The sequence below is a fragment of the Ranitomeya imitator genome, chromosome 6 (assembly GCF_032444005.1).
Source record: "Ranitomeya imitator isolate aRanImi1 chromosome 6, aRanImi1.pri, whole genome shotgun sequence".
NCBI lineage: Eukaryota > Metazoa > Chordata > Amphibia > Anura > Dendrobatidae > Ranitomeya > Ranitomeya imitator.
This window is the reverse complement of record NC_091287.1, coordinates 539,284,189-539,307,806: the sequence shown is the minus strand read 5'-3', so window position 1 is coordinate 539,307,806 and position 23,618 is coordinate 539,284,189.

The window sequence follows — 23,618 nt, the reverse complement described above, 5'->3', positions numbered from 1 at the left end:
TCCATTGCTAATCTCCATCAGGCTGATTCCTGCCCTACATACATAGAATCCCCCCATATCTGCGTCTGTCCACTTTATATAAGCAGACGTATATCGCACTGTCCGATAATGTACATTCCATGCTCGGTCCGCTTCTTCTCCATCCAACAGCAATGTTACCATTGGACGGCTTATAGTTTAAGATAACAGCTCAGAAATCTGGTGACGGAGGAGAAAGTGTTTCCTGAGAAAACCTTACAGATTTCCCAACATATTTTGAAATATGTGACTAGTTCACAATGTATGCGACCAACATTGAGCAATGGGGGGCTGATTGTGCCAAATGTACAATCATATGTGGGAGATCATCCCCATGGTGGGCAAAGCTGTAGGACACTATCTGACCAACATCGATATTTCATCACAAAGTTGATGTCCTCATTTAGCCCCGGTCTAACTAGGAACAAAAAATGATAATGCATTCCATGGGACCCCCATAACCTTGACAGCATCAAGACCACCATGGCTATAACAGACCCCCAGTAAAGGTGACAGCCCCAGCCCCCGTAACAGCAACAGCTACAAATATCTAGTGATCACTAGACCCCCAAACACACTGTCAACCGGACTTGGGCTGTGGTGGCATGGACACACATGGACAACGGAGGGGAATTTTCACTCTAGAGTCAAGTAGCTTTTTCTTGAATACCATTATTCCGTGTGCCCGTCCTCACCCTCCCGCCAGCCTCACCCTCCAAGTCTTGTTTTTGGTTGGTTTTGCAAGAGTTGGAATACTTTCTCGGTCTTTAATACTCCCATAAATCAGGGCGATCTCATTCTGGCATTGAAAACTCTGGTCATGTGCTTGACAATAAACATGTTGTCTTCTCTTCTCTGGCCGGCTTTCCATACATCATCTACCTCGTAAATCTCCTGTAAAAACCTTCAGCCATCAGAACTTCAGTAAATTGCATCACACTTGAGGCAGAGAACAAAAACTAGTAAAAAAAAATGCTGCAGATTTATTGCATTGGAAATGTACACTGGTTCTTTAAAGGAGATTCTCAGGTCTGACTGGTCGGGGTTGACCTTAATGTACAAAGAAAAGAATGGGCTCCTGAGAAATAAGCAAACTACAGTGTATTTTGCTAAGGTGTCTTGTTTGTTTATTGTCCCATCGAGCCTTTCCCGCGTCTCTGGCGGTCATGGTAGTTCTTCCATAGAGAGTAGTCCTTCACATCTTCTCACCACCCAATAGCTGTACTGATATGGCCATCAAGAGCTGGGCTCCTTCTAAGGACCACATAGCAGCTTCATGGGCTGTCTCTATGGTACACATGTGAGGGGAGCCAGGGCCGTAGTCGTGGCTGAGATATATTGCTCAATCACGCCCTGGTCTCCTGCCACATGAATGTCTCTTTGTCAGCGTACCTGTCTCTCCATTCTCTGAACCATCAGGACTGCCTCTGGTCGGTTGCAGGCTCACTCCCGATGATTGCACACAAATAGAGACAGAGTCCAGGTCCAACTTTAAACAAGTAACTTTACTGGTTTCCTTCATCAGCATGTCCAAATCAATTACAGCATCGACATAGGGTTCTACACAGTTTAGATCCTTCACTTTCCCTGTAGTCTCCCTCATGTCCTTCAGCATGTTCCCGGGTCATGTCGTCTTGTCCGGGACAGCAGCAGCCTCCCTGTCTATCTTCACTACTTTTAGGAGATCCCCTGTCCGTTTCACACCAGACATAAGGGCTTCTGCCCACGTAGTAAGCTGCCACATGTTAGAACCACCTGCATTCCTGTGCAGCTCTAATTTGTCAGTTCCCAAGCTCTAGGGCCCTACAGGACTGCCTGGGCTCTCTTGCCCCTCCTGGGCTGTCTGGGCTCCCTGGCTCTACTAAACTCCAATAAGGAAATACTCCTATCTTACCCACAGATGGCCCCTCCTACATTAACTATTTATTATACTAAGCTTCAATTCCTATCCTTCTACTATTTATTCCTAATGTGACCCCTCTAGTGGGCTAACTTGGTACTGCACTCTCCCAATATACACAACATACAGTTAGGGCCAGAAATATTTGGACAGTGACACAAGTTTTGTTATTTTAGCTGTTTACAAAAACATGTTCAGAAATACAATTATATATATAATATGGGCTGAAAGTGCACACTCCCAGCTGCAATATGATAGTTTCCACATCCAAATCGGAGAAAGGGTTTAGGAATCATAGCTCTGTAATGCATAGCGTCCTCTTTTTCAAGGGACCAAAAGTAATTGGACAATGGACTCTAAGGGCTGCAATTAACTCTGAAGGCATCTCCCTCGTTAACCTGTAATCAATGAAGTAGTTAAAAGGTCAGGGGTGGATTCCAGGTGTGTGGTTTTGCATTTGGAAGCTGTTGCTGTGAGCAGACAACATGCTGTCAAAGGAACTCTCAATTGAGGTGAAGCAGAACATCCTGAGGCTGAAAAAAAAGAAAAAATCCATCAGAGAGATAGCAGACATGCTTGGAGTAGCAAAATCAACAGTTGGGTACATTCTGAGAAAAAAGGAATTGACTGGTGAGCTTGGGAACTCAAAAAGGCCTGGGCGTCCACGGATGACAACTGTTATGCTGTGCTATCAGGCAACACAGTGTGCAGTAATCAGCGCACATACAGTGATATGGCAATAACCCAAAAACAATAGAACAAGCTCTGAGACGTGGAATCTCTGTAGACTGCAATACCTGAACCTATCCTCACACAACTAAAAGCAGCAGTGGATTGCGCCTAACACTACCTATGCAACTCGGCACTGCCTGAGGAGCTGACTAGCCTGAAGATAGAAATACAAGCCTGACTTGCCTCAGAGAAATACCCCAAAGGAATAGGCAGCCCCCCACATATAATGACTGTTAACAAGATGAAAAGACAAAACGTAGGAATGAAATAGATTCAGCAAAGTGAGGCCCGATATTCTAGACAGAGCGAGGATAGCAAAGAGAACTATGCAGTCTACAAAAAACCCTAAAGCAAAACCACACAAAGGGAGGCAAAAAGACCCACCGTGCCGAACTAACGGCACGGCGGTGCACCCTTTGCGTCTCAGAGCTTCCAGCAAAAGAGAATAGCACAGCTGGACAGAAAAAACGGAAACAAAAACAAAGTAACACTTATCTAGCAGAGCAGCAGGCCACAGGAAAGATGCAGTAGCTCAGATCCAACACTGGAACATTGACAAGGAGCAAGGAAGACAGACTCAGGTGGAGTTAAATAGCAAGGCAGCCAACGAGCTCACCAAAACACCTGAGGGAGGAAGCCCAGAGGCTGCAATACCACTTGTGACCACAGGAGTGAATTCAGCCACAGAATTCACAACAGTACCCCCCCCCCTTGAGGAGGGGTCACCGAACCCTCACCAGAACCCCCAGGCCGACCAGGATGAGCCACATGAAAGGCACGAACAAGATCTGGGGCATGGACATCAGAGGCAAAAACCCAGGAATTATCCTCCTGAGCATAACCCTTCCATTTGACCAGATACTGGAGTTTCCGTCTAGAGACACGAGAATCCAAAATTTTCTCCACAATATACTCCAATTCCCCCTCCACCAAAACAGGGGCAGGAGGCTCCACAGATGGAACCATAGGTGCCACGTATCTTCTCAACAACGACCTATGGAATACATTATGTATGGAAAAGGAGTCTGGGAGGGTCAGACGAAAAGACACCGGATTGAGAATCTCAGAAATCCTATACGGACCAATAAAACGAGGTTTAAATTTAGGAGAGGAAACCTTCATAGGAATATGACGAGAAGACAACCAAACCAGATCCCCAACACGAAGTCGGGGACCCACACGGCGTCTACGATTAGCGAAAAGCTGAGCCTTCTCCTGGGACAAGGTCAAATTGTCCACTACCTGAGTCCAGATCTGCTGCAACCTGTCCACCACAGAATCCACACCAGGACAGTCCGAAGACTCAACCTGTCCTGAAGAGAAACGAGGATGGAACCCAGAATTGCAGAAAAATGGAGAGACCAAGGTAGCCGAGCTGGCCCGATTATTAAGGGCGAACTCAGCCAACGGCAAAAATGACACCCAATCATCCTGGTCAGCAGAAACAAAACATCTCAGATATGTTTCCAAGGTCTGATTGGTTCGTTCGGTCTGGCCATTAGTCTGAGGATGGAAGGCCGAGGAAAAAGATAGGTCAATGCCCATCCTACCACAAAAGGCTCGCCAGAACCTCGAGACAAACTGGGAACCTCTGTCAGAAACAATATTCTCAGGAATGCCATGCAAACGAACCACATGCTGGAAGAACAAAGGCACCAAATCAGAGGAGGAAGGCAATTTAACCAAGGGCACCAGATGGACCATTTTAGAAAAGCGATCACAGACCACCCAAATGACCGACATCTTTTGAGAAACGGGAAGGTCAGAAATGAAATCCATCGAAATATGTGTCCAAGGCCTCTTCGGGACCGGCAAGGGCAAAAGCAACCCACTGGCACGTGAACAGCAGGGCTTAGCCCTAGCACAAATCCCACAGGACTGCACAAAAGCACGCACATCCCGTGACAGAGATGGCCACCAGAAGGATCTAGCCACTAACTCTCTGGTAACAAAGATTCCTGGATGACCAGCCAGCACCGAACAATGAAGTTCAGAGATAACTTTACTAGTCCACCTATCAGGGACGAACAGTTTCTCGGCCGGACAACGATCAGGTTTATTAGCCTGAAATTTCTGCAACACTCTCCGCAAATCAGGAGAGATGGCAGACACAATGACTCCTTCCTTGAGGATACTCGCCGGCTCAGATAACCCCGGAGAGTCGGGCACAAAACTCCTAGACAGAGCATCCGCCTTCACATTTTTAGAGCCCGGAAGGTACGAAATCACAAAATCAAAACGAGCAAAAAATAACGACCAACGGGCCTGTCTAGGATTCAAGCGCTTGGCAGACTCGAGATAAGTAAGATTCTTATGATCAGTCAATACCACCACGCGATGCTTAGCTCCCTCAAGCCAATGACGCCACTCCTCGAATGCCCACTTCATGGCCAGCAACTCTCGGTTGCCCACATCATAATTACGCTCAGCAGCAGAAAATTTCCTGGAAAAGAAAGCACATGGTTTCAACACTGAGCAACCAGAACCTCTCTGTGACAAAACCGCCCCTGCTCCAATCTCAGAAGCATCAACCTCGACCTGGAACGGAAGAGAAACATCTGGTTGACACAACACAGGGGCACAGCAAAAACGACGCTTCAACTCCTGAAAAGCTTCCACGGCAGCAGAAGACCAATTAACCAAATCAGCACCCTTCTTGGTCAAATCGGTCAATGGTCTGGCAATGCTAGAAAAATTACAGATGAAGCGACGATAAAAATTAGCAAAGCCCAGGAATTTCTGCAGACTTTTCAGAGATGTCGGCTGAGTCCAATCCTGGATGGCCTGGACCTTAACCGGATCCATCTCGATAGTAGAAGGGGAAAAGATGAACCCCAAAAATGAAACTTTCTGCACACCGAAGAGACACTTTGATCCCTTCACGAACAAGGAATTAGCACGCAGTACCTGGAAAACCATTCTGACTTGCTTCACATGAGACTCCCAATCATCAGAGAAGATCAAAATGTCATCCAAGTAAACAATCAGGAATTTATCCAGATACTCATGAAAATGTCATGCATAAAAGACTGAAAAACAGATGGAGCATTGGCAAGTCCGAACGGCATCACCAGATACTCAAAATGACCCTCGGGCGTATTAAATGCCGTTTTCCATTCATCTCCCTGCCTGATTCTCACCAGATTATACGCACCACGAAGATCAATCTTAGTAAACCAACTAGCCCCCTTAATCCGAGCAAACAAGTCAGATATCAATGGCAAGGGATACTGAAACTTAACAGTGATCTTATTAAGAAGGCGGTAATCAATACACGGTCTTAGCGAACCATCCTTTTTGGCCACAAAAAAGAACCCTGCTCCCAATGGTGATGACGATGGGCGAATATGTCCCTTCTCCAGGGATTCTTTCACATAACTGCGCATAGCGGTGTGTTCAGGTACGGACAAATTAAATAAACGACCCTTAGGGAATTTACTACCAGGAATCAAATTGATAGCACAATCACAATTCCTATGCGGAGGTAGGGCATCAGACTTGGGCTCTTCAAATACATCCTGAAAGTCAGACAAGAACTCTGGGATGTCAGAAGGAATGGATGACGAAATAGACAAAAATGGAACATCACCATGTACTCCCTGACAACCCCAGCTGGTTACCGACATAGAGTTCCAATCTAATACTGGATTATGGGTTTGTAGCCATGGCAACCCCAACACGACCACATCATGCAGATTATGCAGTACCAGAAAGCGAATAACTTCCTGATGTGCAGGAGCCATGCACATGGTCAGCTGGGCCCAGTACTGAGGCTTATTCTTGGCCAAAGGTGTAGCATCAATTCCTCTCAACGGAATAGGACACCGCAAAGGCTCCAAGAAAAATCCACAACGTTTAGCATAATCCAAATCCATCAGATTCAGGGCAGCGCCTGAATCCACAAACGCCATGACAGAATACGATGACAAAGAGCATATCAAGGTAATGGACAGAAGGAATTTGGACTGTACAGTACCAATGACGGCAGAGCTATCGAACCGCCTAGTGCGCTTAGGACAATTAGAAATAGCATGAGTGGAATCACCACAGTAGAAACACAGCCTGTTCAGACGTCTGTGTTCTTGCCGTTCAACTTTAGTCATAGTCCTGTCGCACTGCATAGGCTCAGGTTTACTCTCAGACAATACCGCCAGATGGTGCACAGATTTACGCTCGCGCAAGCGACGACCGATCTGAATGGCCAAGGACATAGACTCATTCAAACCAGCAGGCATAGGAAATCCCACCATGACATCCTTAAGAGCTTCAGAGAGACCCTTTCTAACATAGTAACATAGTAACATAGTTAGTAAGGCCGAAAAAAGACATTTGTCCATCCAGTTCAGCCTATATTCCATCATAATAAATACCCAGATCTACGTCCTTCTACAGAACCTAATAATTGTATGATACAATATTGTTCTGCTCCAGGAAGACATCCAGGCCTCTCTTGAACCCCTCGACTGAGTTCGCCATCACCACCTCCTCAGGCAAGCAATTCCAGATTCTCACTGCCCTAACAGTAAAGAATCCTCTTCTATGTTGGTGGAAAAACCTTCTCTCCTCCAGACGCAAAGAATGCCCCCTTGTGCCCGTCACCTTCCTTGGTATAAACAGATCCTCAGCGAGATATTTGTATTGTCCCCTTATATACTTATACATGGTTATTAGATCGCCCCTCAGTCGTCTTTTTTCTAGACTAAATAATCCTAATTTCGCTAATCTATCTGGGTATTGTAGTTCTCCCATCCCCTTTATTAATTTTGTTGCCCTCCTTTGTACTCTCTCTAGTTCCATTATATCCTTCCTGAGCACCGGTGCCCAAAACTGGACACAGTACTCCATGTGCGGTCTAACTAGGGATTTGTACAGAGGCAGTATAATGCTCTCATCATGTGTATCCAGACCTCTTTTAATGCACCCCATGATCCTGTTTGCCTTGGCAGCTGCTGCCTGGCACTGGCTGCTCCAGGTAAGTTTATCATTAACTAGGATCCCCAAGTCCTTCTCCCTGTCAGATTTACCCAGTGGTTTCCCGTTCAGTGTGTAATGGTGATATTGATTCCCTCTTCCCATGTGTATAACCTTACATTTATCATTGTTAAACCTCATCTGCCACCTTTCAGCCCAAGTTTCCAACTTATCCAGATCCATCTGTAGCAGAATACTATCTTCTCTTGTATTAACTGCTTTACATAGTTTTGTATCATCTGCAAATATCGATATTTTACTGTGTAAACCTTCTACCAGATCATTAATGAATATGTTGAAGAGAACAGGTCCCAATACTGACCCCTGCGGTACCCCACTGGTCACAGCGACCCAGTTAGAGACTATACCATTTATAACCACCCTCTGCTTTCTATCACTAAGCCAGTTACTAACCCATTTACACACATTTTCCCCCAGACCAAGCATTCTCATTTTGTGTACCAACCTCTTGTGCGGCACGGTATCAAACGCTTTGGAAAAATCGAGATATACCACGTCCAATGACTCACCGTGGTCCAGTCTATAGCTTACCTCTTCATAAAAACTGATTAGATTGGTTTGACAGGAGCGATTTCTCATAAACCCATGCTGATATGGAGTTAAACAGTTATTCTCATTGAGATAATCCAGAATAACATCCCTCAGAAACCCTTCAAATATTTTACCAACAATAGAGGTTAGACTTACTGGCCTATAATTTCCAGGTTCACTTTTAGAGCCCTTTTTGAATATTGGCACCACATTTGCTATGCGCCAGTCCTGCGGAACAGACCCTGTCGCTATAGAGTCACTAAAAATAAGAAATAATGGTTTATCTATTACATTACTTAGTTCTCTTAGTACTCGTGGGTGTATGCCATCCGGACCCGGAGATTTATCTATTTTAATCTTATTTAGCCGGTTTCGCACCTCTTCTTGGGTTAGATTGGTGACCCTTAATATAGGGTTTTCATTGTTTCTTGGGATTTCACCTAGCATTTCATTTTCCACCGTGAATACCGTGGAGAAGAAGGTGTTTAATATGTTAGCTTTTTCCTCGTCATCTACAACCATTCTTTCCTCACTATTTTTTAAGGGGCCTACATTTTCAGTTTTTATTCTTTTACTATTGATATAGTTGAAGAACAGTTTGGGATTAGTTTTACTCTCCTTAGCAATGTGCTTCTCTGTTTCCTTTTTGGCAGCTTTAATTAGTTTTTTAGATAAAGTATTTTTCTCCCTATAGTTTTTTAGAGCTTCAATGGTGCCATCCTGCTTTAGTAGTGCAAATGCTTTCTTTTTACTGTTAATTGCCTGTCTTACTTCTTTGTTTAGCCACATTGGGTTTTTCCTATTTCTAGTCCTTTTATTCCCACAAGGTATAAACCGCTTACACTGCCTATTTAGGATGTTCTTAAACATTTCCCATTTATTATCTGTATTCTTATTTCTGAGGATATTGTCCCAGTCTACCAGATTAAGGGCATCTCTAAGCTGGTCAAACTTTGCCTTCCTAAAGTTCAATGTTTTTGTGACTCCCTGACAAGTCCCCCTAGTGAAAGACAGGTGAAACTGCACAATATTGTGGTCGCTATTTCCTAAATGCCCAACCACCTGCAGATTTGTTATTCTGTCAGGTCTATTAGATAGTATTAGGTCTAAAAGTGCTGCTCCTCTGGTTGGATTCTGCACCAATTGTGAAAGATAATTTTTCTTGGTTATTAGCAGAAACCTGCTGCCTTTATGGGTTTCACAGGTTTCTGTTTCCCAGTTAATATCCGGGTAGTTAAAGTCCCCCATAACCAGGACCTCATTATGGGTTGCAGCTTCATCTATCTGCTTTAGAAGTAGACTTTCCATGCTTTCTGTTATATTTGGGGGTTTGTAACAGACCCCAATGAGAATTTTGTTACCATTTTTCCCTCCATGAATTTCAACCCATATGGACTCGACATCCTCATTCCCTTCGCTAATATCCTCCCTTAAAGTGGACTTTAGACAAGACTTTACATAGAGACAAACCCCTCCTCCTCTCCGATTTTTACGATCCTTTCTAAACAGACTGTAACCCTGTAAGTTAACTGCCCAGTCATAGCTTTCATCTAACCATGTCTCGGTTATTCCCACTATGTCAAAGTTACCTGTAGATATTTCTGCTTCTAGTTCTTCCATCTTGTTTGTCAGGCTTCTGGCGTTTGCGAGCATGCAGTTTAGAGGATTTTGTTTTGTTCCAATCTCCTCACTGTGGATTGTTTTAGAAATGTTCTTACCTCCCTTCTGAGTATGTTTTCCTGGGTCGTCTTTGTTCGAGTCTAATGTTTTTCTTCCCGTCCCCTCTTCTTCTAGTTTAACGCCCTCCTGATGAGTGTAGCGAGTCTTCTGGCGAATGTGTGTTTCCCAGGTTTGTTGAGGTGTAGTCCGTCTCTGGCGAGGAGTCCATCATACCAGTAATTCACACCGTGGTCCAGGAATCCAAATCCTTGTTGTCTGCACCATCGTCTTAGCCAGTTGTTTGCATCAAGGATCCTGTTCCATCTCCTGGTGCCATGCCCGTCTACTGGAAGGATAGAAGAAAAAACTACCTGTGCATCCAGTTCCTTTACTTTCTTCCCCAACTCTTCAAAGTCCTTGCAGATTGTCGGTAGGTCCTTCCTTGCCGTGTCATTGGTGCCAACATGTATCAGAAGAAATGGGTGGACGTCCTTGGAGCTGAAGAGCTTTGGTATCCTATCGGTCACATCCTTGATCATCGCACCTGGAAGGCAGCATACTTCTCTTGCAGTTATGTCCGGTCTGCAGATGGCTGCTTCGGTGCCTCTCAGTAGTGAGTCTCCCACCACCACCACTCTTCGTTGCTTCTTGGCTGTACTTTTTGCTGTCACTTGTTGCTGTGTGCCCTTTTCTTTTTTGCTTGCTGGTATTGCTTCATTCTTAGGTGTGCCATCTTCATCCTCTACAAAGATTTGATATCGGTTCTTCAGTTGTGTGGTTGGTGATTTCTCCATGGTCTTCTTGCTTCTTTTGGTCACATGCTTCCACTCATCTGCTTTTGGAGGTTCTCTGACACTTTTTGCACCTTCTGTGACCAGTAGAGATGCTTCTGTTCTGTCTAGAAAGTCTTCATTCTCTTTGATGAGTTTCAAAGTTGCTATTCTTTCTTCCAGACCCCGCACCTTTTCTTCTAAAAGGGCCACTAGTCTACACTTCTGACAGGTGAAATTGGATTCTTCTTCTGGTCGATCTGTGAACATGTAGCACATGCTGCAGCTCACCATGTAGGTTGTCACATCTGCCATGTTGCTCCTAGATCCTGCTGACTTGCTGTGTGTTTTCCTTCTTGTGTAATCTACTCAGCCAAGCTCTCTTGCAATAATGTCCTACAGGCAAAAATTCGCGCGCCGTAAGGTCCCGGCTGTACCCAACGATCTTCTAGCTTAGGGAGACTTCGCTTCTCCCAGAAGGCACCTGGAATATGCAAATTAGCCTCCTGAAGCTTGAATCCCTGGTTTGGTGATGCTTTCGAAGCAGCTGGTCCCGGCTATACCCAACGATCTTCTAGCTTAGGGAGACTTCGCTTCTCCCAGAAGGCACCTGGAATATGCAAATTAGCCTCCTGAAGCTTGAATCCCTGGTTTGGTGATGCTTTCGAAGCAGCTGGTCCCGGCTGTACCCAACGATCTTCTAGCTTAGGGAGACTTCGCTTCTCCCAGAAGGCACCTGGAATATGCAAATTAGCCTCCTGAAGCTTGAATCCCTGGTTTGGTGATGCTTTCGAAGCAGCTGGTCCCGGCTGTACCCAACGATCTTCTAGCTTAGGGAGACTTCGCTTCTCCCAGAAGGCACCTGGAATATGCAAATTAGCCTCCTGAAGCTTGAATCCCTGGTTTGGTGATGCTTTCGAAGCAGCTGGTCCCGGCTGTACCCAACGATCTTCTAGCTTAGGGAGACTTCGCTTCTCCCAGAAGGCACCTGGAATATGCAAATTAGCCTCCTGAAGCTTGAATCCCTGGTTTGGTGATGCTTTCGAAGCAGCTGGTCCCTGGTTTCTGAACCAAGCCGCCAGTGCAGATTCATTCCACAGAGTGAGTACTGACCACTTCCTAAATTTCTGACAATATACTTCTACATCATCCTGACCCTGGCATAAAGCCAGCAAATTTTTCTCAGCCTGATCCACTGAATTAGGCTCATCGTAAAGCAATCCAAGCGCCTGGAAAAACGCATCAACATTACTCAATGCAGGGTCTCCTGGCGCAAGAGAAAACGCCCAGTCCTGTGGGTCGCTGCGCAAAAAAGAAATAATAATCAAAACCTGTTGAATAGGATTACCAGAAGAATGAGGTTTCAAGGCCAGAAATAGCTTACAATTATTTTTGAAGCTCAGGAACTTAGTTCTGTCACCAAAAAACAAATCAGGAATAGGAATTCTTGGTTCTAGCATAGATTTCTGATCAATTGTATCTTGAATCTTTTGTACATTTATAACGAGATTATCCATTGAAGAGCACAGACCCTGAATATCCATGTCCACACCTGTGTCCTGAAGCACTCTAATGTCTAGGGGAAAAAAAAAAACTGAAGACAGAGCTGAGGAAAAAAAAAAAAAAATGATGTCAGGACTTCTTTTTTCCCTCTATTGAGAATCATTGGTATGGCTCCTTGTACTGTTATGCTGTGCTATCAGGCAACACAGTGTGCAGTAATCAGCGCACATACAGTGATATGGCAATAACCCAAAAACAATAGAACAAGCTCTGAGACGTGGAATCTCTGTAGACTGCAATACCTGAACCTATCCTCACACAACTAAAAGCAGCAGTGGATTGCGCCTAACACTACCTATGCAACTCGGCACTGCCTGAGGAGCTGACTAGCCTGAAGATAGAAATACAAGCCTGACTTGCCTCAGAGAAATACCCCAAAGGAATAGGCAGCCCCCCACATATAATGACTGTTAACAAGATGAAAAGACAAAACGTAGGAATGAAATAGATTCAGCAAAGTGAGGCCCGATATTCTAGACAGAGCGAGGATAGCAAAGAGAACTATGCAGTCTACAAAAAACCCTAAAGCAAAACCACGCAAAGGGAGGCAAAAAGACCCACCGTGCCGAACTAACGGCACGGCGGTGCACCCTTTGCGTCTCAGAGCTTCCAGCAAAAGAGAATAGCACAGCTGGACAGAAAAAACGGAAACAAAAACAAAGTAACACTTATCTAGCAGAGCAGCAGGCCACAGGAAAGATGCAGTAGCTCAGATCCAACACTGGAACATTGACAAGGAGCAAGGAAGACAGACTCAGGTGGAGTTAAATAGCAAGGCAGCCAACGAGCTCACCAAAACACCTGAGGGAGGAAGCCCAGAGACTGCAATACCACTTGTGACCACAGGAGTGAATTCAGCCACAGAATTCACAACAGACAACAGTGGTGGATGATCGCCGCATACTTAATTTGGTGAAGAAGAACCCGTTCACAACATCAACTGAAGTCCAGAACACTCTCAGTGAAGTAGGTGTATCTGTCTCTAAGTCAACAGTAAAGAGAAAACTCCATGACAGTAAATACAAAGGGTTCACATCTAGATGCAAACCATTCATCAATACCAAAAATAGACAGGCCAGAGTTAAATTTGCAGAAAAACACCTCAAGAAGCCAGCTCAGTTCTGGAAAAGTATTCTATGGACAGATGAGACAAAGATCAACCTGGACCAGAATGATGGGAAGAAAAAAGTTTGGAGAAGAAAGGGAACGGCACATGATCCAAGGAACACCACATCCTCTGTAAAACATGGTGGAGGCAAAGTGATGGCATGGGCATGCATGGCTTTCAATGGCACTGGGTCACTTGTGTTTATTGATGACATAAGAGCAGACAAGAGTAGCCGGATGAATTCTGAAGTGTACCGGGATATACTTTCAGCCCAGATTCAGCCAAATGCTGCAAAGTTGATTGGACGGCGCTTCATAGTACAGATGGACAATGACCCCAAGCATACAGCCAAAGCTACCCAGGAGTTCATGAGTGCCAAAAAGTGGAACATTCTGCAATGGCCAAGTCAATCTCCAGATCTAAACCCAATTGAGCATGCATTTCACTTGCTCAAATCCAGACTTAAGACGGAAAGACCCACAAACAAGCAAGACCTGAAGGCTGCGGCTGTAAAGGCCTGGCAAAGCATTAAGAAGGAGGAAACCCAGCGTTTGGTGATGTCCATGGGTTCCAGACTTAAGGCAGTGATTGCCTCCAAAGGATTTGCAACAAAATATTGAAAATAAAAATATTTTGTTTGGGTTATGTTTATTTGTCCAATTACTTTTGACCTCCTAAAATGTGGAGTGTTTGTAAAGAAATGTGTACAATTCCTACATTTTCTATCAGATATTTTTGTTCAACCCTTCAAATTAAACGTTACAATCTGCACTTGAATTCTGTTGTAGAGGTGCATTTCAAATCCAATGTGGTGGCATGCAGAGCCCAACTCGCGAAAATTGTGTCACTGTCCAAATATTTCTGGCCCTAACTGTATATAGCAGCATCAGTTACATTACAATATATTTATATACAGATTGGAACCTTAGATAATCGGGACATGTTTGGGACATAGGTCAGTCTCTGTAACCCCTTACATTCCCCCCTCCTTTACATTACTCTGATGCCCGGAGAAAGAAGTCATTTTGCTTTAGAATAACATTAATAACATCTTCTGCTGCTTCAGAAATGTCAGCACATGTCTTCTCTTTACATACCAGCTTTTCTCTAAGAGAAATTTTCAAGTTGAGCAAGACATTTCTGTTAGAAAAATCCCTTTATGGGATATTGTAAATAAAGTCTATTGCTCGTAACACCACCTGTGGTTCTCGGTCAGTAGGGACTGACGGCGCTTAAAGGGGTCCTCTGGGGTGATGGTAGGGCGGCTAGATGGTGATGCTTCCCACAGGTGAAGCGGGGTCCCCTGGGCTTCCCAAGTGTATGGCACCGATGGTGTGGTGGATGATACAGTAAAGAACAAGGACACAGGTTTGCAGTCTTTACCTGGTTTACTGATAGTAGTAGTAGTAGTAGTCCTCAGTCCAGGGTACCAGGTGCAGGGTAGCTGTGGTTCGGCCGGTTTGGAGGCATTAGGAGATGACTCTCCCAGGTGAGGTCCGTAAGCCTTTCCTACTAGCGCTGTTTAGTTGGTTAGGTCCCTGTCGCTTGAAGCTCAGTGCAAGTCCCCTCTCTCCTGTCCTAAGACAGATGTCTGTACGATAGGCAGTTCAAGCCTGTTTATAGGGTCTCTATCATGACCCAGGCTCTAAACTTACTGCTTCACCCCCAGACTTGATGCAGGCAATTGACATACAGTCCTATGCCCTCCGGTTCTGCTAAGTGTCCTAGAGTCCCACTATAGCCTCGGGCTCCCGGTACCCAGTTCCTGCGCTCTGGCTCCCAGGGTGTCCTTCCGCTATTCCCCTGCTGAGCCTCTTCCTCCTCTGTGCTTCTTCCCTCTAAGCTCCTCCACAATTCAACTCTTTCAGTAATCCTTTTTCCAGGGGTTGCAGCTCCTTTGTGGCTGCTCGGCCCCTGCTCCAGACGTCCTTCTCTCCTCTCCTCTTCACTACTCCTCCCTTGGTCTCCCTGGACCAACTAACAAACTCCTCCTCCAGACCAGGATACATAAAGTGCAAGGAAGCTCCCCTGAATCCAGGTCCTGAGCTCCCCTCCTGGCCTAGATTCAGATGTGTTGAATGCGAGTGTTTTACCTGATATCACCCTCCCAGAAAAGAAGGCAACATCACTGCAACAACCGGTTACCTGGGGTGTTGCACCTCCCTTTTGCACAGACTGCTCCCCCCTTCTGCACAGACCGCTCCTCCATTCTGCACAGACTGCTCCCTCTTCAGCACAGACTAATCTCCCCTTCAGCACAGACTGCTCCACCCTTCTGCTCAAACTGGTCACTCTTTGGCACAGACTGCTCCTCCCTTCTGCACAGACTGCTCACCCCTTCTGCACAGACTGCTTCCTCTTCAGCACAGACTGCTCCTTCTTCAGCACAGACTGCTCCCTCTTCAGCACAGACTGCTCCCCCTTCTGCCCAGACTGCTCCCCCCTTCTGCCCAAACTGCCCCCCCTTCTGCACAGACTGCTCCTTCATTCTGCACAGACTGCTCCCTCTTCAGCACAGACTAATCCCCCCTTCAGCACAGACTGCTCCACCCTTCTGCTCAAACTGGTCACTCTTTGGCACAGACTGCTCCTCCCTTCTGCACAGACTGCTCCCCCTTCTGCCCAGACTGCTCCCCCCTTCTGCCCAAACTGCTCCCTCTTTGGCACAGACTGCTCCTCCTTTCTACACAGACTGCTCCTCCCTTCTGCACAGACTGCTCCTCCCTTCTGCACAGACAGCTCCTCCCTTCTGCACAGACTGCTCCCTCCTTCTGCACAGACTGCTCACCCCTTCTGCACAGACTGCTCCTCCCTTCTGCACAGACTGCTCCTCCCTTCTGCACAGACTGCTCACCCCTTCTGCACAGACTGCTTCCTCTTCAGCACAGACTGCTCCCTCTTCAGCACAGACTGCTCCCTCTTCAGCTCAGACTGCTCCCCCTTCTGCACAGACTGCTCCCCCCTTCTGCACAGACTGCTCCCCCTTCTGCATAGACTGTTTCTCCGTTCTACACAGAGTGCTCCCTCCTTCTGCACAGACTGTTCCCCCTACTGTACAGACTGCTCCTCCCTTCTGCACAGACTGCTTCTCCGTTCTATACAGACTGATCCCCCTAGTGCACAGACTGATCCCTCTATCCTACACAGACTGTTCCTCCCTTCTGCACAGGCTGCTCCTCTCTTCTACAGACTTCTCCTCCCTTCTACACAGACTGCTCCTCCCTTCTACACAGACTGCTCCTCCCTACTGCACAGACTGCTTCCCCTTCTACACAGACTGCTCCCTCTTCAGCACAGACTAATCCCCCCTTCTGCACAGACTGCTCCCCCTTCTGCCCAAACTGCTCCCTCTTTGGCACAGACTGCTCCTCCCTTCTACACAGACTGCTCCTCCCTTCTACACAAACTGCTCCCTCTTCAGCACAGACTGCTCCTTATGCCCCCTCAACCCTCCTTTTTCAAAAATTGATCCCTTTAGCCCTTTTCTCACACATTTCTTTCAATGTCATGTCCATAGACAGAAGCTGAACACTAAGGGCTTAATTCATCATTGCCATTTTTTTGTTTGTCTTGTGTAATCTCTGCTTGTGCAATGAGCTGCAAAAGTAAAACTGCTACTGAGTCATCACAGTGCAAGAAGCAAGCAGTTCACCTCTTAGTTTAGACTAAAGACTTTCTAGCAATTACAGAAGCTAAGAACTTCTTGAACCTGACTGTGGCCACCGAGGGGAAACAGCACCGGCAGGGGGATGTAGATACAAAGGTGCATTTGTAGGTCACTATTTGCACCTGAAAGAAGACATATTGCTTTATGGCCTCCAATGATTGGTCATAATTACGGTAGCTAGTAGAGGTGATAGTTTTATGCTTAGATCCCTTGAGTCTAGTGTGTCCGACGTTGCCCATCACACACAGACTGTCGCGTACTGAGCACGTTGTCTTGTATCTTGACTGACAGCGTTCAAACAATGGTTCTGTATGGACAATGCAGCCACACTCACATAGTGTCATTGTGGGCTCTCATCACTGGCTCTGTGGCACCCCAGGAGTCCGGTTGCCACAGTGGCATTGCCTTCCTCTTAGCGGGTGATGTCATGCCTGGAAGCAAGGAGGGGTCCCATTACCAGGTAACACCAGCATCCAAAACCTTCCTGACTCCAGACCAGAAGGGGGAGCTCTAACACCTGGTTTCAGAGGAGCTTCCCTATAAGTTCTGGCCTGGAGGCGGAGTTAGTCAGTCGGAGCCTGAGAGGGAGAGGAGAGCAGGCAATTCGAGGAGAACCTGGGGAGTGGAGCTGTAGCTAGGCTCACCCCAGAACAGAGCGCTGACAAAGAGTACGCCAGAGTCCTTGGCTGTGTGGGTGCTATACGCCCTGACAGCCGAATATGGAGGGCACGGGACTGCAAGCTTCCTAGCCACACTGAACACCTGGAGGCCCCGCAGCAGACAAAGAGCCCGGGGATGCCAGTGAAAAGGCAGCGCTCGTGATAGGCTCACGCTGTCTGGCATACAGGTTAGAAGCAACACGCAGGAGAGGAACTTGGACAGAGCTTAAAGCAGCAAGGACCTAAAAGAATAGCGCAGAAGGAAGGCCTCCAAACCCACCTGGCTAGGTGGACCCTAAGTTGCTTCCAGGCTGCCCGGACCCCATCATCACCTGTTACCTGTGCCCCGGACTTCACCTGCTACTAACAAGTAAAGGTAAAGGAAACTGCAAATCCTTGTATCCTCCAGTCATTTCCCACACCCTCAGTCCTGTACATCGTCATCTACGATCCCTTACCAACTATACCGGTAGCCCTGGGGCCTCGCTCCACCTGTGGGGAGCAGAACCATCCCAGTTGTGTCACCATCGGCCCCTGCGGTCCCCTTAAGCAGTGTCGGCCATCCATTGTCGAACACCACAGGTGGCGTCACAAACTAACTCCCTATAGACTCAATTTCCCCTTCATTTCATTAATTTTATTGGACGCCCAGGGCCACAGACCGGGTCACTGCTGCCGTGACCACCCCCTTAAGAACCGTCTGACCCGGCCCGAGTACCCCACGGCCCTAGCGGGTGCTCCAGCTCCAGCATGTCTACAGTATATAGAGTAGCAGCCAGGAACTGGCATTGGTAGAGCACACTGACACTGCAGGTGAACAGCCGAGTGCCACACACATAGTGTCATTGGGGGATCTCATCACTGGCTTCTGTCTGCATGACAGTGCAGAGTATCAGCCGCAGACAAGAGCTGGAATTGGCAGAGCACACTGACACTGCAGGAGCGCAGCCGCATGCTACTCACATAGTGTCATTGTGGGCTCTCATCGCTGGCTCCTGTCTGCAGTCTCTGTGAAGAGCAGGGGCCGCAGAAAGGAACAAGAGATGGAAGCCAGCAATGACACTATGTGAGCACGGCTGCAGTGTTCATTTTGAGGTCATATTTTTATTGACAGCACTAAAGTCAATCAGTGGCTCTGTACCTCCCCACAGACACTGCAGGTGCACTCACATAGTGTCATCGCAGGCTTTTATTGCTGGTTCCTGTCTGCAGTACAGTTCAGAATGACAGCAGCAGACCATCGCCACCTTTCATCACTGGCTCCTGTCTGGTGGTATCTCACTGTACTGTACTGCAGACAGGAGCCAGTGATTAGTGTTGTGAATTCTGTTGTCAAGCTCCCTCCTGTGGTCATGAATGGTACTTCGGCTGGTTCTGTCCATGGGCTTCCTCTGGTGGTTGTGAGTGGGGCTGCGGCTTCTGAGGTTCCTTCCACAGGTGACGAGGTTAATTCGTTAGCTGGCTGCTCTATTTAACTCCACTTAGATCATTGCTCCATGCCACCTGTCAATGTTCCAGTATTGGTCTAGTTCGCTCCTGGATCGTTCTTATGACCTGTCTTCCCAGCAGAAGCTAAGTTCCTGCTTGTTTTTCTCTGGTTTGCTATTTTTCTGTCCAGCTTGCTATTTTGGGTCTTTTTGCGCCCTCTGCGTGGTCTTTTTGTAGTTTTTGTGCTGACCGCAAAGTTACCTTTCCTATCCTCTGTCTGTTCAGTAAGTTGGGCCTCACTTTGCTAAATCTATTTCATCTCTGTGTTTGTAATTTCCATCTTTACTCACAGTCATTATATGTGGGGGGGCTGCCTTTTCCTTTGGGGAATTTCTCTGAGGCAAGGTAGGCTTTATTTTTCTATCTCTAGGGCTAGCTAGTTTCTTAGGCTGTGTCGAGTTGCATAGGGAGCGTTAGGAGCAATCCACGGCTATTTCTAGTGTGTGTGATAGGATTAGGAATTGCGGTCAGCAGAGTTCCCACGTCTCAGAGCTTGTCCTGTATTATTAGTAACTATCAGGTCATTCCATGTGCTCTTAACCACCAGGTGCATGATTGTCCTAACCACCAGGTCATAACAGTACAGGTGGCCCAAAGTACTAATGCATCTCAATAGAGGGATAAGAGAAGTTCTGAGACCATTTTTTTTTCTTTGCAGTGTGTTTTGTCTCTCTTTTCCCCTTTACCTCTGGGTGGTTCAGGATACAGGTGTAGATATGGACATTCAAGGTCTGTTCTCTTGTATGAATAATCTCACTGCAAGGGTACAAACATTCATGATTTTGTGGTTCAGAATCCGATGTTAGAGCCTAGGATTCCAATTCCTGATTTGTTTTTTGGGGATAGATCTAAGTTTCTGAATTTCAAAAATAATTGTAAATTATTTCTTGCATTGAAACCTCGCTCCTCAGGTGACCCTGTTCAACAAGTGAAAATCATTATTTCTTTGTTACGTGGCGACCCTCAAGACTGGGCATTTTCCCTTGCGCCAGGAGATCCGGCATTGCGTGATGTTGATGCCTTTTTCCTGGCACTTGGATTGCTTTATGATGAACCAAATTCAGTGGATCAGGCAGAGAAAATCTTGCTGGCTCTGTGTCAGGGTCAGGATGAGGTAGAGATATATTGTCAGAAGTTTAGGAAGAGGTCTGTACTCACTCAGTGGAATGAATGTGCCCTGGCAGCAATTTTCAGAAAGGGTCTCTCTGAAGCCCTTAAGGATGTCATGGTGGGATTTCCCATGCCTGCTGGTCTGAATGAGTCTATGTCTTTGGCCATTCAGATCGATCGACGCTTGCGTGAGCGTAAAGCTGTGCACGATTTGGCGGTATTATCTGAGCATAGACCTGAGCCTATGCAATGTGATAGGACTTTGACCAGAGCTGAACGGCAAGAACATAGACGTCGGAATGGGCTGTGTTTTTACTGTGGTGATTCCACTCATGCTATCTCCGATTGTCCTAAGCGTTTCGCTAGGTCTGCCACCATTGGTACGGTACAGTCGAAATTTCTTTTGTCCATTACTCTGATTTGCTCTTTGTCATCCTATTCTGTTATGGCATTTGTGGATTCAGGTGCTGCACTGAATTTGATGGACTTGGAGTTTGCTAGGCGCTGTGGTTTTTTCTTGGAGCCCTTGCAGTATCCTATTCCATTGAGAGGAATTGATGCTACACCTTTGGCCAAGAATAAGCCTCAGTACTGGACCCAATTGACCGCACAAGAGGTTGGTACACAAAATGAGAATGCTTGGTCTGGGGGAAAATGTGTGTAAATGGGTTAGTAACTGGCTTAGTGATAGAAAGCAGAGGGTGGTTATAAATGGTATAGTCTCTAACTGGGTCGCTGTGACCAGTGGGGTACCGCAGGGGTCAGTATTGGGACCTGTTCTCTTCAACATATTCATTAATGATCTGGTAGAAGGTTTACACAGTAAAATATCGATATTTGCAGATGATACAAAACTATGTAAAGCAGTTAATACAAGAGAAGATAGTATTCTGCTACAGATGGATCTGGATAAGTTGGAAACTTGGGCTGAAAGGTGGCAGATGAGGTTTAACAATGATAAATGCAAGGTTATACACATGGGAAGAAGGAATCAATATCACCATTACACACTGAATGGGAAACCACTGGGTAAATCTGACAGGGAGAAGGACTTGGGGATCCTAGTTAATGATAAACTTACCTGGAGCAGCCAGTGCCAGGCAGCAGCTGCCAAGGCAAACAGGATCATGGGGTGCATTAAAAGAGGTCTGGATACACATGATGAGAGCATTATACTGCCTCTGTACAAATCCCTAGTTAGACCGCACATGGAGTACTGTGTCCAGTTTTGGGCACCGGTGCTCAGGAAGGATATAATGGAACTAGAGAGAGTACAAAGGAGGGCAACAAAATTAATAATGGGGATGGGAGAACTACAATACCCAGATAGATTAGCGAAATTAGGATTATTTAGTCTAAAAAAAAGACGACTGAGGGGCGATCTAATAACCATGTATAAGTATATAAGGGGACAATACAAATATCTCGCTGAGGATCTGTTTATACCAAGGAAGGTGACGGGCACAAGGGGGCATTCTTTGCGTCTGGAGGAGAGAAGGTTTTTCCACCAACATAGAAGAGGATTCTTTACTGTTAGGGCAGTGAGAATCTGGAATTGCTTGCCTGAGGAGGTGGTGATGGCGAACTCAGTCGAGGGGTTCAAGAGAGGCCTGGATGTCTTCCTGGAGCAGAACAATATTGTATCATACAATTAGGTTCTGTAGAAGGACGTAGATCTGGGGATTTATTATGATGGAATATAGGCTGAACTGGATGGACAAATGTCTTTTTTCGGCCTTACTAACTATGTTACTATGACCATGTGCATGGCTCCTGCACATCAGGAGGATATTCGCTTTTTGGTGTTGCATAATCTGCATGATGTGGTCGTTTTGGGGTTGCCATGGCTACAGGTCCATAATCCAGTATTGGATTGGAAATCTATGTCTGTGTCCAGCTGGGGTTGTTAGGGGGTACATGGTGATGTTCCATTTTTGTCTATTTCGTCATCCACCCCTTCTGAAGTCCCGGAGTTTTTGTCGGATTACCGGGATGTATTTGATGAGCCCAAATCCAGTGCCCTACCTCCTCATAGGGATTGTGATTGTGCTATCAATTTGATTCCTGGTAGTAAGTTTCCTAAGGGTCGACTGTTCAATTTATCTGTGCCAGAACACGCCGCTATGCGGAGTTATATTAAGGAATCCTTGGAGAAGGGTCATATTCGCCCGTCGTCGTCACCATTGGGAGCAGGGTTCTTTTTTGTGGCCAAGAAGGATGGTTCTTTGAGACCTTGTATTGATTACCGCCTTCTTAATAAGATCACAGTCAAATTTCAGTACCCTTTGCCGCTGCTGTCTGATTTATTTGCTCGGATTAAGGGGGCTAGTTGATTCACCAAGATAGATCTTGTGGTTTCGTACCTTCCGGGCTCTAAGAATGTGAAGGCTGATGCCCTGTCAAGGAGTTTTGTGCCAGACTCTCCGGGTGTTCCTGAGCCGGCGGGTATTCTCAAGGAGGGGGTAATTTTGTCTGCCATCTCCCCTGATTTGCGGCGGGTGCTGCAAAAATTTCAGGCTGATAGACCTGACCGTTGCCCAGCGGAGAAACTGTTTGTCCCTGATAAATGGACTAGTAGAGTTATCTCTGAGGTTCATTGTTCGGTGTTGGCTGGTCATCCTGGAATCTTTGGTACCAGAGATTTGGTGGCTAGATCCTTTTGGTGGCCGTCTTTGTCGCGGGATGTGCGTTCTTTTGTGCAGTCCTGTGGGACTTGTGCTCGGGCTAAGCCCTGCTGTTCTTGTGCCAGTGGGTTGCTTTTGCCCTTGCCGGTCCCGAAGAGGCCCTGGACGCATATTTCTATGGATTTTATTTCGGATCTCCCTGTCTCTCAAAAGATGTCGGTCATTTGGGTGGTTTGTGATCGCTTCTCTAAGATGGTCCATTTGGTACCCTTGTCTAAATTGCCTTCCTCCTCTGATTTGGTGCCATTGTTTTTCCAGCATGTGGTTCGTTTACATGGCATTCCGGAGAACATCGTTTCGGACAGAGGTTCCCAGTTTGTTTCGAGGTTTTGGCGATCCTTTTGTGCTAGGATGGGTATTGATTTGTCTTTTTCCTCGGCTTTCCATCCTCAGACAAATGGCCAAACCGAACGAACTAATCAGAATTTGGAAACATATCTGAGATGCTTTGTTTCTGCTGATCAGGATGATTGGGTGTCCTTTTTGCCTTTGGCTGAGTTCGCCCTTAATAATTGGGCCAGCTCGGCTACTTTGGTTTCGCCGTTTTTCTGCAATTCTGGTTTCCATCCTCGTTTCTCTTCAGGGCAGGTTGTGTCTTCGGACTGTCCTGGTGTAGATACTATGGTGGATAGGTTGCAGCAGATTTGGACTCATGTGGTGGACAATTTGACATTGTCCCAGGAGAAGGCTCAACGTTTCACTAACCGCCGGTGCTGTGTGGGTCTCCGACTTCGTGT